At 62.1% G+C, this 13,021-nt stretch overlaps 1 pseudogene; it reads left to right on the top strand.

The window, feature by feature from the left end:
- The first annotated feature begins 302 nt into the window (after positions 1-302).
- LOC130594985 (collagen alpha-1(XI) chain-like) lies at positions 303-12,744 on the top strand (annotated as a pseudogene).
- Positions 12,745-13,021: the final 277 nt, after the last annotated feature.

Here is a 13,021-nt window from a genome sequence, read left to right as displayed (position 1 = left end):
TCCGTCCCCATGGGTGCTGCTCCTTCCCCATGGGTGCTCAGCTCCATCCCCATGGGTGCTGAGCTCCATCCCCATGGGTGCTGAGCTCCATCCCCATGGGTGTTCAGCCTGTCCCCATGGGTGCTGAGCTCCGTCCCCATGGGTGCTGAGCTCCATCCCCATGGGTGCTGAGCTCAATACCAAGGGGTGCTCAGCTCCATCACAATGGGTGATGAGCTCCGTCCCCATGGGTGCTGAGCTCCATCCCCATGGGTGCTGAGCTCCGTCCCCATGGGTGCTGAGCTCCATCCCTGCCCTCGCAGTGGACGTGCTGCGGGCGCTGGGGATGCAGCCCGGCCTCCGTGGGGTCTCGGTCACCGCCGGGCTCTGCCCGCAGCGCCCGGGGCCGTGGGGCCGGACCTGGCGCTCCGCGTGGACAACGGCACCCGGCACAGCGCGCCCACCCGCCTGCTCTTCCCCGGTACGGCACCCACCGGCCCCGGTACCAGCACCCACTGATGGGTGCTCCAGTCGTGGGTGCCCAATGGGGGGTACCCAGTGGTGGATGCATCAATGGTGGTGACCCAATGATGGGTGACCCAATGGTGGATGCATCAATGGTGGGTACCCAGTGATGGGTGCCCCAATGATGGGTGCCCCAATGATGGGTACCCCATTGATGGGTGCCCAATGGTGGCTACCCAATGGTGGACGCATCAATGGTGGGTACCCCAGTGATGGGTGCCCCAATGATGGATGTCCCATTGATGGATACCCCACCGATGGGTTCCCCATGATGGATTCCCAATGATGGGCACCCAATGATGGATGTCCCATTGATGGATACCCCATCGATGGGTTCCCCATGCTGGGCACCCAATGATTGATGTCCCATTGATGGATACCTCACTGATGGGTTCCCCATGCTGGGCACCCAATGATGGATGTCCCATTGATGGGCACCCTATGATGGATGTCCCATTGATGGGTACCCCACCGATGGGTTCCCCATGATGGATTCCCAATGATGGGCACCCAATGATGGATGTCCCACTGATGGATACCCCACTGATGGGTTCCCATTGATGGGCACCCAATGATGGATGTCCCACTGATGGATACCCCACTGATGGGTTCCCCATGATGGATTCCCAATGCTGGGCACCCAATGATGGATGTCCCATTGATTGATACCCCACCGATGGGTTCCCCATGCTGGGCACCCAATGATGGATGTCCCATTGATGGATACCCCACTGATGGGTTCCCCATGACGGATTCCCAATGCTGGGCACCCAATGATGGATGTCCCACTGATGGATACCCCACTGATGGGTTCCCCATGCTGGGCACCCAATGATGGATGTCCCATTGATGGGCACCCTATGATGGATGTCCCATTGATGGGTACCCCACCGATGGGTTCCCCATGATGGATACCCAATGATGGGCACCCAATGATGGATGTCCCATTGATGGATACCCCATCGATGGGTTCCCCATGCTGGGCACCCAATGATTGATGTCCCATTGATGGGCACCCTATGATGGATGTCCCATTGATGGGCAACCTATGATGGATGTCCCATTGATGGGTACCCCATGATGGATGTCCCATTGATGGGTACCCCACCGATGGGTTCCCCATGACGGATTCCCAATGCTGGGCACCCAATGATGGATGTCCCATTGATGGATACCCCATCGATGGGTTCCCATGCTGGGCACCCAATGATTGATGTCCCATTGATGGGCACCCAATGATGGATGTCCCATTGATTGATACCCCACCAATGGGTTCCCCATGATGGATTCCCAATGATGGGCACCCAATGATGGATGTCCCATTGATGGGCACCCAATGATGGATGTCCCACTGATGGATACCCCACTGATGGATGTCCCAATGATGGGCACCCAATGATAGATGTCCCACTGATGGATACCCCACTGATGGATGTCCCATTGATGGGCACCCAATGATGGATGTCCCATTGATGGATACCCCACTGATGGGTTCCCAATGATGGGCACCCAATGATGGATGTCCCACTGATGGATACCCCATTGACGGGTACCCAACGGTGGATACCCACCCATGGGTTCCCACTGACGGATGCCCCCCACCTCCTCCCCACCGCAGACAGCCCCTTCCCCGGAGGACTTCTCCATCCTGGCCACGGTGCGCGCGCGCCGTGGGGCTCAATCCTTCCTGCTCTCCGTGCACGACGAGCGTGGGCGCAGCAGCTGGGCATGGAGCTGGGGCTCTCGCCGGTCTTCCTCTACGAGGACCAGGATGGGAATCCACCTCCGGAGCGTTACCCCACCTTCCATAGGGTCAACCTGGCCGACGGCCGGTGGGTGCTGCGGGGATGCGCAGCGTGGGGTCCCTCTGCACCCTCGGGCCCCGTCCAGCCCCATATGTGTGGGTGCAGGTGGCACCGCGTGGCCCTGGCCGTGGAGGGCACCAACGTCTCCTTGATGGTCGATTGTCACCTCGTGGCCACGCTGCCGCTGCCGCGGGGACCTCGGCCCCTGCTCAGCACCCAAGGGGTCACCGTGGTCGGTGGGCGCCTGATGGATGAGGAGAGCTTCGAGGTGGGTCTGGCCCTGCACCCTGGTCCTGACCCACTGGGCACGGTCTGGAGAGGCCCCAATAGCACTGGGGGTGCTCCCTGCCCCTCTGCTGTGGCCCCATCCCTTGTGTTGTGGCCCCATCCCCTGCTCTGTGTCCCCATCCCTTGTGTTGTGTCCCCATCCATTTTCCCTCTGTCCCCATCCCTTTCCCTCTGTCCCCATCCCTTTCGTTCGGTCCTCATCCCGTTCTGTGTTTCCCCATCCCTTTCCCTCCGTCCCCATCCCTTTCCCTCCGTCCCCATCCCTTTCCCTCTGTCCCCATCCCTTTCCCTCTGTCCCCAAACCTTTTCCCTCTGTCCCCATCCCTTTCCCTCTGTCCCCATCCCTTTCCCTCTGTCCCCATCCCTTGTGTTGTGTCCCCATTCCTTTCCCCTCTGTCCCCATCCCTTTCCCTCTGTCCCCATCCCTTTCCCTCTGTCCCCATCCCTTGTATTGTGTCCCCATCCCTTTCCCTCTGTCCCCATCCCATTCCCTATGTCCCCATCCCTTTCCCTCTGTCCCCATCCCTTTCCCTCTGTCCCCATCCCTTTCCCTCTGTCCCCATCCCTTGTGTTGTGTCCTCATCCCCTGCTCTGTGTCCCCATCCGTTTTCCCTCTGTCCCCATCCCTTGTGTTGTGTCCTCATCCCCTGCTCTGTGTCCCCATCCCTTTCCCTCCGTCCCCATCCCTTTCCCTCCGTCCCCATCCCTTTCCCTCTGTCCCCATCCCTTTCCCTCCGTCCCCATCCCTTTCCCTCTGTCCCCATCCCTTCCCTCTGTCCCCATCCCTTTCCCTCTGTCCCCATCCCTTTCCCTCTGTCCCCATCCCTTTCCCTCTGTCCCCATCCCTTTCCCTCCGTCCCCATCCCTTTCCCTCTGTCCCCATCCCTTTCCCTCTGTCCCCATCCCTTTCCCTCTGTCCCCATCCCTTTCCCTCTGTCCCCATCCCTTTCCCTCTGTCCCCATCCCCTGCCTTCATTCCTGCTGCCTACAAATGCCAATGCCCACGGGCAAAGAGGCACCATTGAGGGCCCCCCCTCCTTTGTCCCCACAAAGCTCCCTTTGTTCACTGCCCCCCCCCATCCGCCTGCCCACGGGGATGCTTTGGGGCACCCCAAGAGCAGTGGGGTGCGGTTATGGGGGGGGGTCAGACCCATGTGTCCCCCCCACTTTGTTCCTTGCTGTAGGGGGACATCCAGCAGCTGCTGGTGCTGCCGGACCCCGAGGCCGCCCGCTCCTATTGCCAGCTCCACATGCCAGGCTGCCAGCACCCCCTGCGCTTCCCGCTCCATGCCCCATTCCCGGAGGAGGTGAGCACCCGAGGACCCCCCCCCCCCAGCACCCTACAGGGTCCCTCCTGTCTCCATTGACCCCCCAACTTTGCAGAGCACCCCGGAGCCCTCCGCTGCCCCACGCAGGAAGGGCAAAGGGAAAGGCAAGCGCAAGGGCAAAGGCAAGAAGAAGAGGAACAAGGAGGCGGTGGAGCAGGATGAGGCCCCTGCCGTGGGCAGCCGGGTACGGGAGGTGCTTAACCCCTTCCCAGTTAACCCAGTGAGCCCAGTTCAAGCTCCTGCGCGGTGGGGTGGCCCCCGACCCGCTCTATAGGGAATAGGGGTGGACCCAAAGCACGGCTCCTGCATCCAGAGCCGTTCCCGGCCTCCTCCTTGGGCTGGAGCAGGATTGGGCCCCATTCCATTGGGCTGGAGCAGGATGTGGCTCCGTTGGCTCCGGCTCCTCCTTTCCGTGCATGAGTCAACCCTTGGATGAGCCCAGGCCAGGAGCCGCAGCTGCTCCCTCTTGCTTTCCCCTCATCCCAAAAAAGGGGCCCGATCCTGATGCTCTCAGCACCTCGACGCCAGCACCCAGCTCCCAGCCAGCCACCGCCATCAGCATCCCCCTGAACCCCTCCACGGTAACAACAGCAGGGGCAGGAAGCGGGGATCCCCCCCCCCCCCCCCCCCCCCGTTTGCATCCCTACATCTCCCCCCGATCCCATAGGACACAGGGAAGGAGCTGGACGAGGATGGCACCGGCAGCACCGGCTACGAGGACCCCGGCAACGGGGATCCCGGGATCCGGGAGCGCTTCGTCCCTGCTGACTGGGATGCGCTGGTGATCCCGGTTGCCCAGGTAACGCTGGGGGTGAGGATGGGCCCCCCCCCCCCCAACACAGGCTTTGGTTGTGGGGATCCCTTCATCCCAGCTCCCCCTTCCTCCTCCTCATGCAGGAGCCCGGCTTGAAGGGGGACAAGGGGGAACCAGGCAGCGTGGAGCCGGTGAGTGGGGCCCCAGGGGCCTTGTGCCCCCCCCTTCCCATCCTTCATCCCCCCCCCCCTCCTTTATGATGCTCTTGGGGCCTCTTCCCCTTTAGGGTCGTGGATTCGAGGGGCCCCCAGGACCCCCAGGCCCTGCGGTGAGGAGCCGGGAGCCGCGATGGGAAGTGCCGGCAGCTTCCCAAAGCCTCACGGTGCCTTTGTGTTCCCATAGGGAGAACCGGGGCCCCCGGGCCCCCCGGGGCTGCCAGGGCTGCCCGGGGACCGCGGGGATCAGGTACGGAGCAGCCGGGGTCCTGCTGGGACCCGTCGGTGCCTGCAGGGGATCCGCGGCCCCGCAGGGACCATCCTCATGCTGCCGGTAACGAGCAGGATGGGGCCCGCTGGTGGGTGCAGGGATGCTCCGGGTGCCCTCATCCTGCTCCTTGCCTCCAGTTCCAGTTTGGAAGCGACTTCCTCAAGGGTCCCACTGTTTCTCTCCAAGAGGCTCAAGCCCAAGCGATCCTGCAGCAGGCAAAGGTGGGGACCCCCCTCTCCAAGCCCTCTTCTTCCTCCCTCCCCTTCATCCCTCTTCTTCCTCCTTCATCCCTCTTCTTCCTCCTTCGTCCCTCTTCTTCCTCCTTCGTCCCTCTTCTTCCTCCTTCCCCTTCATCCCTCTTCTTCCTCCTCCTTCATCCCTCTTCTTCCTCCTTCGTCCCTCTTCTTCCTCCTTCATCCCTCTTCTTCCACCTTCATCCCTCTTCTTCCTCCTTTGTCCCTCTTCTTCCTCCTTCCCTTCATCCCTCTTCTTCCACCTTCATCCCTCCTTCTTCCACCTTCATCCCTCATCTTCCTCCTTCGTCCTTCTTCTTCCTCCTTCCCCTTCATCCTCTTCTTCTTCTTCCTTCCCCTTCATCCTTCTTCTTTCACTTTCATCCTTCTTCTTCCTCCTTCATCCCTCTTCTTCCTCCTTCGTCCCTCTTCTTCCACCTTCATCCTTCTTCTTCCTCCTTCATCCCTCTTCTTCCTCCTTCATCCTTCTTCTTCCTCCTTCATCCCTTTTCTTCCTCCTTCATCCCTCTTCTTCCTCCTTCATCCCTCTTCTTCCTCCTTCATCCCTCTTCTTCCTCCTTCATCCCTCTTCTTCCTCCTTCAGCCCTCTTCTTCCTCCTTCCTCCTTCATCCCTCTTCTTCCTCCTTCGTCCCTCTTCTTCCTCCTTCATCCCTCTTCTTCCTCCTATCCACAGCTTGCCATGAAGGGTCCCCCAGGTCCCATGGGCCTCACCGGCCGCCCAGGCCCCCTGGTGAGTACCAGTACAGGGTCCCCCCACCCAGCATCACCCATCTCCCCCGAGCATCATCACATGCATCACCCCATCACCCCCCCCCCCGCCTTGTTATTGTAGGGTCTACCAGGACACCCGGGTCTGAAAGGGGACGCAGGGGATATGGGGCCAAGGGTGAGTGGGGCTCGGTGGGGCCAGCTGCCTGCAGCAGACCCAGCTCTGATGCTCTTCTCCTCTCCATCAGGGGCCCCGCGGGATGCAGGGAGCACCGGGACCCCCGGGCAAGCTGGGCAGACGGGTACCACAGCTGGGGGACCCCTTCTGCCCCCCTCCTTCGAGATCCAGGAGGCTCCTTTCCCATCCCCATCCCAAAGGAGCCCTCAGCCCCTTCCCCATTCCTCTCATTCCAGGGCCGTGCTGGAGCTGACGGTGCCAGGGGCTCCCGGGGGAACCCGGCCCCAAGGTGTTGTGATCGGGGCAGGATGGGTGCTGAGCGGGGGGTGATGGAACCCACCCCCCCATGTCCTTGTTGTATGTGTGGGGGGGGGTGATGGGGGCTCACCCTGATGCTTGTCCCACCCCATAGGGCGACAGAGGCTTCGACGGGCTGCCGGGGCTGCCGGGGAGAAGGGGCACAGGGTAAGCGGGGCCAGCGCCGGGTCCCATCCTGTCCCCTCCATCCCCATCCTGCTTCACCCTGCATCCTCTGCAGGGGGACGTGGGGAAGCCGGGACCAGCAGGACCCCCAGGGGAGAAAGGGGCCAAGGTGAGGAGCAAGGGCAGGGATGGGGAAGGCGCTGCCGGGGCCGGGATGTGCTCAGCACCTCTTTGTTCCCCCCCCCATTCCAGGGCTCCGATGGCCCCCCTGGACCTCGGGGGCAGGCGGGGGAAGCGGTGAGTGCCTCTCCCAGCCTGGGGCATGGGGGGTGCTGGGGGCACTGGGGCCTCCTCAACCCTTCCTCTCCTTGCTTTTAGGGCAGCAGAGGCTTGGTCGGCTCCCCGGGGCTCCCCCGGGCCCCCTGGACCACCGGTAGGAGACTGAGCCGGGCATCACTTGGGGTGCAGCATCCCTGGGTGCAGCATCAGTTTGGGATGAGCATCACCTTGGGGTGCAGCATCACCTTGGGGTGCAGCATCACCTTGGGGTGCAGCATTAGTTGGGGTGCAGCATCACCTTGGGGTGCAGCATCACCTTGGGGTGCAGCATTAGTTGGGGTGCAGCATCAGCATCAGTTTGGGGTGCAGCATCACCTTTGTGCAGCATCAGGGGATGAGCATCACCTTGGGGTGCAGCATCACTTTGGGGTGCAACATCCCTTTGGATGCAGCATCACCTTGGGATGAGCATCACCTTGGGGCGCAGCATCACCTTGGGCCAGCATCCCTTTGGGTGCAGCATCACTTTGGGGTGCAGCATCACTTTGGGGTGCAGCATCACTTTGGGGTGAGCATCACTTTGGGTGCAGCATCCCCTTGGGGCTCAGCATCCCCCAACCCTCCCTCCTTTCCCCACAGGGTACCAGTGGCATTGACGGAGCACCAGGACCTAAAGGCAACGTGGTGGGTACCACTGGGACACCCCCCCTAACCCCTAACCCTAACACCCCCAAACTGGATTAACTGGGATGCTCCCGGAATGGGGAACAAACCCCCCTGCCCTTCCCTAGGGAATCCATGGAGAACCAGGACCCCCGGGGCAGCAAGGGAGCCCCCGGTCCACAGGTACCCGAAGGCGATGGGTGCCAACAATGGGGGTCCCTATGGGGCTGGGGGGGGCACCCTGAGCCCCTTCCCATCACCCTCATGTGTTCTCCCCCAGGGTTCGCCCGGTCCCCAGGGCCCCGTGGGGCTGCCGGGGGAGAAGGTGAGTCCGGAGCCGGTGTGGGTGGCAGGGATCCCCTCCCGATCCCTCGGCATCCCTAACGCCTCCCGCTCCCACCCAGGGCCGGCCGGGAAAGCCGGGAATGCCGGGGTGGCCGGAGCCGATGGGCCCCGGTGAGTAACAACCGCGGCGCTGCGGGATCGCTGTGGGGAGCGCCGGGAATCATCCCAAATCCCGGCTCTTGGCATCCCTGCAGGGTCACCCCGGCCGGGAAGGGCCAGCGAGAGAAGGGCCTGCAGGTAATGGGTGCCCCCAGGCCTTAGGGCCCGGGATGGGGGAGGTAGGGGCCTTGTTCCCATGGGAATGGGGTCCTTATTCCATGGGGAATGGGGGCCTTATTCCATGGGGAATGGGGCCTTATTCCATGGGGAATTGGGGCCTTATTCAAGGGGGAATGGGGGCCTTATTCCATGGGGAATGGGGGCCTTATTCCAAGGGGAATGGAGTCCTTATTCCATGGGAATGGGGGCCTTATTCCATGGGGAATGGGGGCCTTATTCCAAGGAGAATGGAGTCCTTATTCCATGGGGAATGGGGTCCTTATTCCATGGGGAATGGGGGCCTTATTCCAAGGGGAATGGAGTCCTTATTCCATGGGGAATGGGGTCCTTATTCCCATGGGAATGGGGTCCTTATTCCAAGGGGATTAGGGTCCTTATTCCATGGGGAATGGGGGCCTTATTCCAAGGGGAATGGGGTCCTTATTCCATGGGAATGGGGTCCTTATTCTCATGGGAATTGGGTCCTTATTGCATGGGAATGGAGTCCTTATTCCATGGGGAATGGGGGCCTTATTCCATGGAGAATGGAGTCCTTATTCCATGGGGAATGGGGGCCTTATTCCAAGGGGAATGGGGTCCTTATTCCATGGGGAATGGGGGCCTTATTCCAAGCCTTATTCCATGGGGAATGGGGGCCTTATTCCAAGGAGAATGGAGTCCTTATTCCATGGGGAATGGGGGCCTTATTCCCATGGGAATGGGGTCCTTATTCCAAGGGAATGGGGTCCTTATTCCAAGGGGATTAGGGTCCTTATTCCAAGGGGAATGGGGTCCTTATTCCATGGGGAATGGGGTCCCCATTCCAAAGGGGAAGTTCCCACCTTTGCTGTCTCTGTCCCAGGGCCCTATGGGTCCCCCCGGGTCCCATTGGCTACCCAGGACCCCCGCGGGGTGAAGGTAGGTGCAGCCCCCCCCCCCCCCCCCCCCCCCAAAGGCACAGTGGGGGGATCCAAGGGGTGCCCCCCCCCCCCATTGGGTTCCCCCCTTTGACCCCCCCATATCCCTGCAGGGAGCCTTTGGTGTGCGGGGCCTGAAGGGCAGCAAAGGGGAGAAGGTGAGGGGGGAGCGTGGGGGGGCAATGGGGGTGTTGGGGGGTGCTGAGGGTGGGGAAACCCCCCTTTGGGGTGGGATTTGGGGCTCAGCCCCCACCAAATGTGCCCCTTGTGCAGGGAGAAGATGGATTCCCCGGCTTCAGGGGGGACCTGGGCCCCAAGGGGGACAGGGTAAGGATGGGGGGAGCCATTGGGGGGGTGCTGCAGGATGTGGGGTGCCATGGGGGGGTGCTGCAGGATGTGGGGTCCCATTGGGGCAGCCATTGGGGGGTGCTGCAGGATGGGGGAGCCATTGGGGGGGTGCCATTGGGGGGTGCTGCAGGATGGGGGGTGCCATTGGGGGTGCCATTGGGGGGGTGCTGCAGGATAGGAGGTACCATTGGGGGGTGCTGCAGGATGTGGGGTCCCATTGGGGGGTGCTGCAGGATGGGGGGAGCCATTGGGGAGGTGCTGCAGGATGTGGGGTCCCATTGGGGGGGTGCTGCAGGATGGGGGGAGCCATTGGGGGGCCATTGGGGGGTGCTGCAGGATGGGGGGTGCCATTGGGGGGGCCATTGGGGGGGTGCTGCAGGATGGGGGGTGCCATTGGGGGTGCCATTGGGGGGGTGCTGCAGGATGGGGGGTCCCATTGGGGGGTGCTGCAGGATGTGGGGTCCCATTGGGGGTGCCATTGGGGGGGTGCTGCAGGATGGGGGGTGCCATTGGGGGTGCCATTGGGGGGTGCTGCAGGATGGGGGTCCCATTGGGGGTGCCATTGGGGGGCGCTGCAGGATGGGGGTGCCATTGGGGGTGCCATTGGGGGTGCCATTGGGGGGTGCTGCAGGATAGGAGGTACCATTGGGGGATGCTGCAGGATGTGGGGTCCCATTGGGGGTGCCATTGGGGCGGTGCCATTGGGGGATGCTGCAGGATGTGGGGCGCCATTTGGGGGTGCCATTGGGGGGTGCTGCAGTATGGGGGTGCCATTGGGGTGCCATTAGGGGTGCTGCAGGATGGGGGAGCCATTGGGGGGTGTTGCAGGATGTGGGGTGCCATTGGGGGTGCCATTGGGGGGTGCTGCAGGATGGGGGTGCCATTGGGGGTGCTGGAGGATAAGGGGATGTTGCTGGGACACTCGGAGCTCCATGGGGAGCAGCCCCACATCCCTGGGGTCCCGTTCCAGGGGGACCAGGGCCCGCTGGGACCCCGTGGTGAGGATGGGCCCGAGGGGATGAAGGGAGAGGAGGGAATGATGGGGGAGCCCGGAGGGACCGGACCTGTGGGAGAGAAGGTGAGAGGGGGACAGCATCCCTGCATCCCTGCGTACCAGTATCCCTGTACCCCTGCACCCCTGTATCCCTGCATCCCTGCATCCCTGTATCCCTGTATCCCTGTATCCCTACATCCCTGTATCCCTGTGTCCCTGCGTCCCTGTGTCCCTGCATCCCTGTATCCCTGTGTCCCTGTATCCCGGTATCCCTGCATCCCTGCATCCCTGTATCCCTGTATCCCTGCATCCCTTCATCCCTGCATCCCTGTATCCCTGTATCCCTGTATCCCTACATCCCTGTATCCCTGTGTCCCTGCGTCCCTGTGTCCCTGCATCCCTGTATCCCTGTGTCCCTGTATCCCGGTATCCCTGCATCCCTGTATGCCTGTATCCCTGTACCCCTGTATCCCTACATCCCTGTATCCCTGTGTCCGTGCGTCCCTGTGTCCCTGCATCCCTGTATCCCTACATCCCTGTATCCCTGTGTCCCTGTATCCCGACATCCCTGTATCCCTGTGTCCCTGCGTCCCTGTGTCCCTGCGTCCCTGTTTCCCTGCATCCCTGTATCCCTACATCCCTGTATCCCTGTATCCCTACATCCCTGCATCCCTGTATGCCTGCATCCCTGTATCCCTGTATCCCTGTGTCCCTGCGTCCCTGTGTCCCTGCATCCCTGTATCCCTACATCCCTGTATCCCTGCGTCCCTGTATCCCTACATCCCTGCATCCCTGTACCCCTGCACCCCTCTATCCCTGCATCCCTGTCTCCCTGTATCCTGCATCCCGTGTCACTGTCCCGAGCTCTCTCTGTCTCCGCAGGGCCGGCTCGGTGTTCCAGGTCTCCCGGGCTATCCCGGGCGCCAGGGTCCCAAGGTGAGCAGGGCGAGCGCCGGGGTGTCCCTGGCTGCCTCCTGTGGGTATCCCGGGATTGGCACTTGTGCTCCTTGTCCTCAGGGATCCACCGGCTTCCCCGGTGCCGTGGGGCTGGCGGGAGAGAAGGGCAAGAGGGTGAGTGAGCCCACCCCATCCCATCCCATCCACCCCATCCCATCCACCCCATCCCTTCCATCCCATCCCATCCCTTCCATCCCATCTCATCCCATCCCTTCCATCCCATTCCATCCCATCCCATCCCTTCCATCCCATCTCGTCCCATCCCTTCCATCTCATCTCATCCCATCCCATCCCATCCCATCCCATCCCATCCCATCCCATCCCATCCCATCCCATCCCTTCCATCCCATCCCATCCCATCCCATCCCATCCCATCCCCATCCTGTTCCATCCCATCCCATCCCATCCCATCCCATCCACCCCATCCCATCCCTTCAATCATCCCGTCCCATCCCTTCCATCATCCCATCCCATCCCATCCCATGCGTCCCATCCCATCCCATCCCCATCCTGTTCTCCCATCCCATCCCATCCCATCCCATCCCATCCCTTCCATCCCATCCCTTCCATCCCATCCCGTCCCATCCCTTCCATCCCATCCCATCCCATCCCATCCCATCTCATCCCATCCACTCCATCCCATCCCATCCCTTCCATCCCATCCCATCCCATCTCATCCCACCCCATCCCATCCACTCCATCCCATCCCATCCCATTCCTTCCATCCCATCTCATCCCATCCCTTCCATCCCATCCCATCCCATCCCATCCCATCCCATCCCATCCCATCCCTTCCTTCCCATCCCACCCCATCCTTCCCCTGTGGCCATGTGGGGCTGCCCCATAGCTGCTGCTCTCTCCCACAGGGCAAGGCTGGCCAGGCCGGACCAACGGGGCAGCGAGGGCCCCTGGTGAGTCCCCCCAAGCCCCGGCACCCATTCCCATATGGATTCATCCCATAGGAGCCATTCCAAGCCCGGCTCCACCCCATCCAACCGCCCCTGGCTCTGCCACATCCCAGTGGCAATGAGGCTGGAGCCGGCTGCATCCCACAGCAACCAGACCCTGGGGACCATTGTGATCCCAGCTCCTGCCTGTATCCCATGGGAAGCAGCCTGTGTCCCACTCCCATCCCTGTCCCACATCAGCCCACCCCATTCCCTGCCCCACACCTCCTCACCCCACTCTTTGCCTCCATAGGGTATCCCAGGGGATCGAGGTCTTCCTGGACCCACGGGAAAACCTGGACCCAAAGTAGGTGGGAGCCTGACCATGGGGTCCCCATTGTCCCCCCAGATCCCCATCTCCCTTCTCCCAGCTCCATGTCCATGGGAGAAGGGAATGGGGCTGGGATTGGGGTGGGATGATGGGGGACAGGGAGCTGGGAGAGAGGGAATGGGGCTGGGATTGGGGTGGGATGATGGGGGACAGGGAGCTGGGAGAGGGGAATGGGGCTGGGATTGGTGTGGGATGATGGGGGACAGGAGAGGGGAATGGGGCTGGGATTGGGGTGGGATGATGGGGGACAGGG

Source organism: Pezoporus wallicus, unplaced genomic scaffold, assembly GCF_028554395.1.
Source record: "Pezoporus wallicus isolate ANWC-B61680 ecotype Strahan unplaced genomic scaffold, APGP_CSIRO_Pwel_v1 contig_12125, whole genome shotgun sequence".
Classification (NCBI taxonomy): domain Eukaryota; kingdom Metazoa; phylum Chordata; class Aves; order Psittaciformes; family Psittacidae; genus Pezoporus; species Pezoporus wallicus.
Note: the sequence above shows the minus strand (reverse complement) of the source record. Positions and strands in the feature narration are given on the sequence as shown.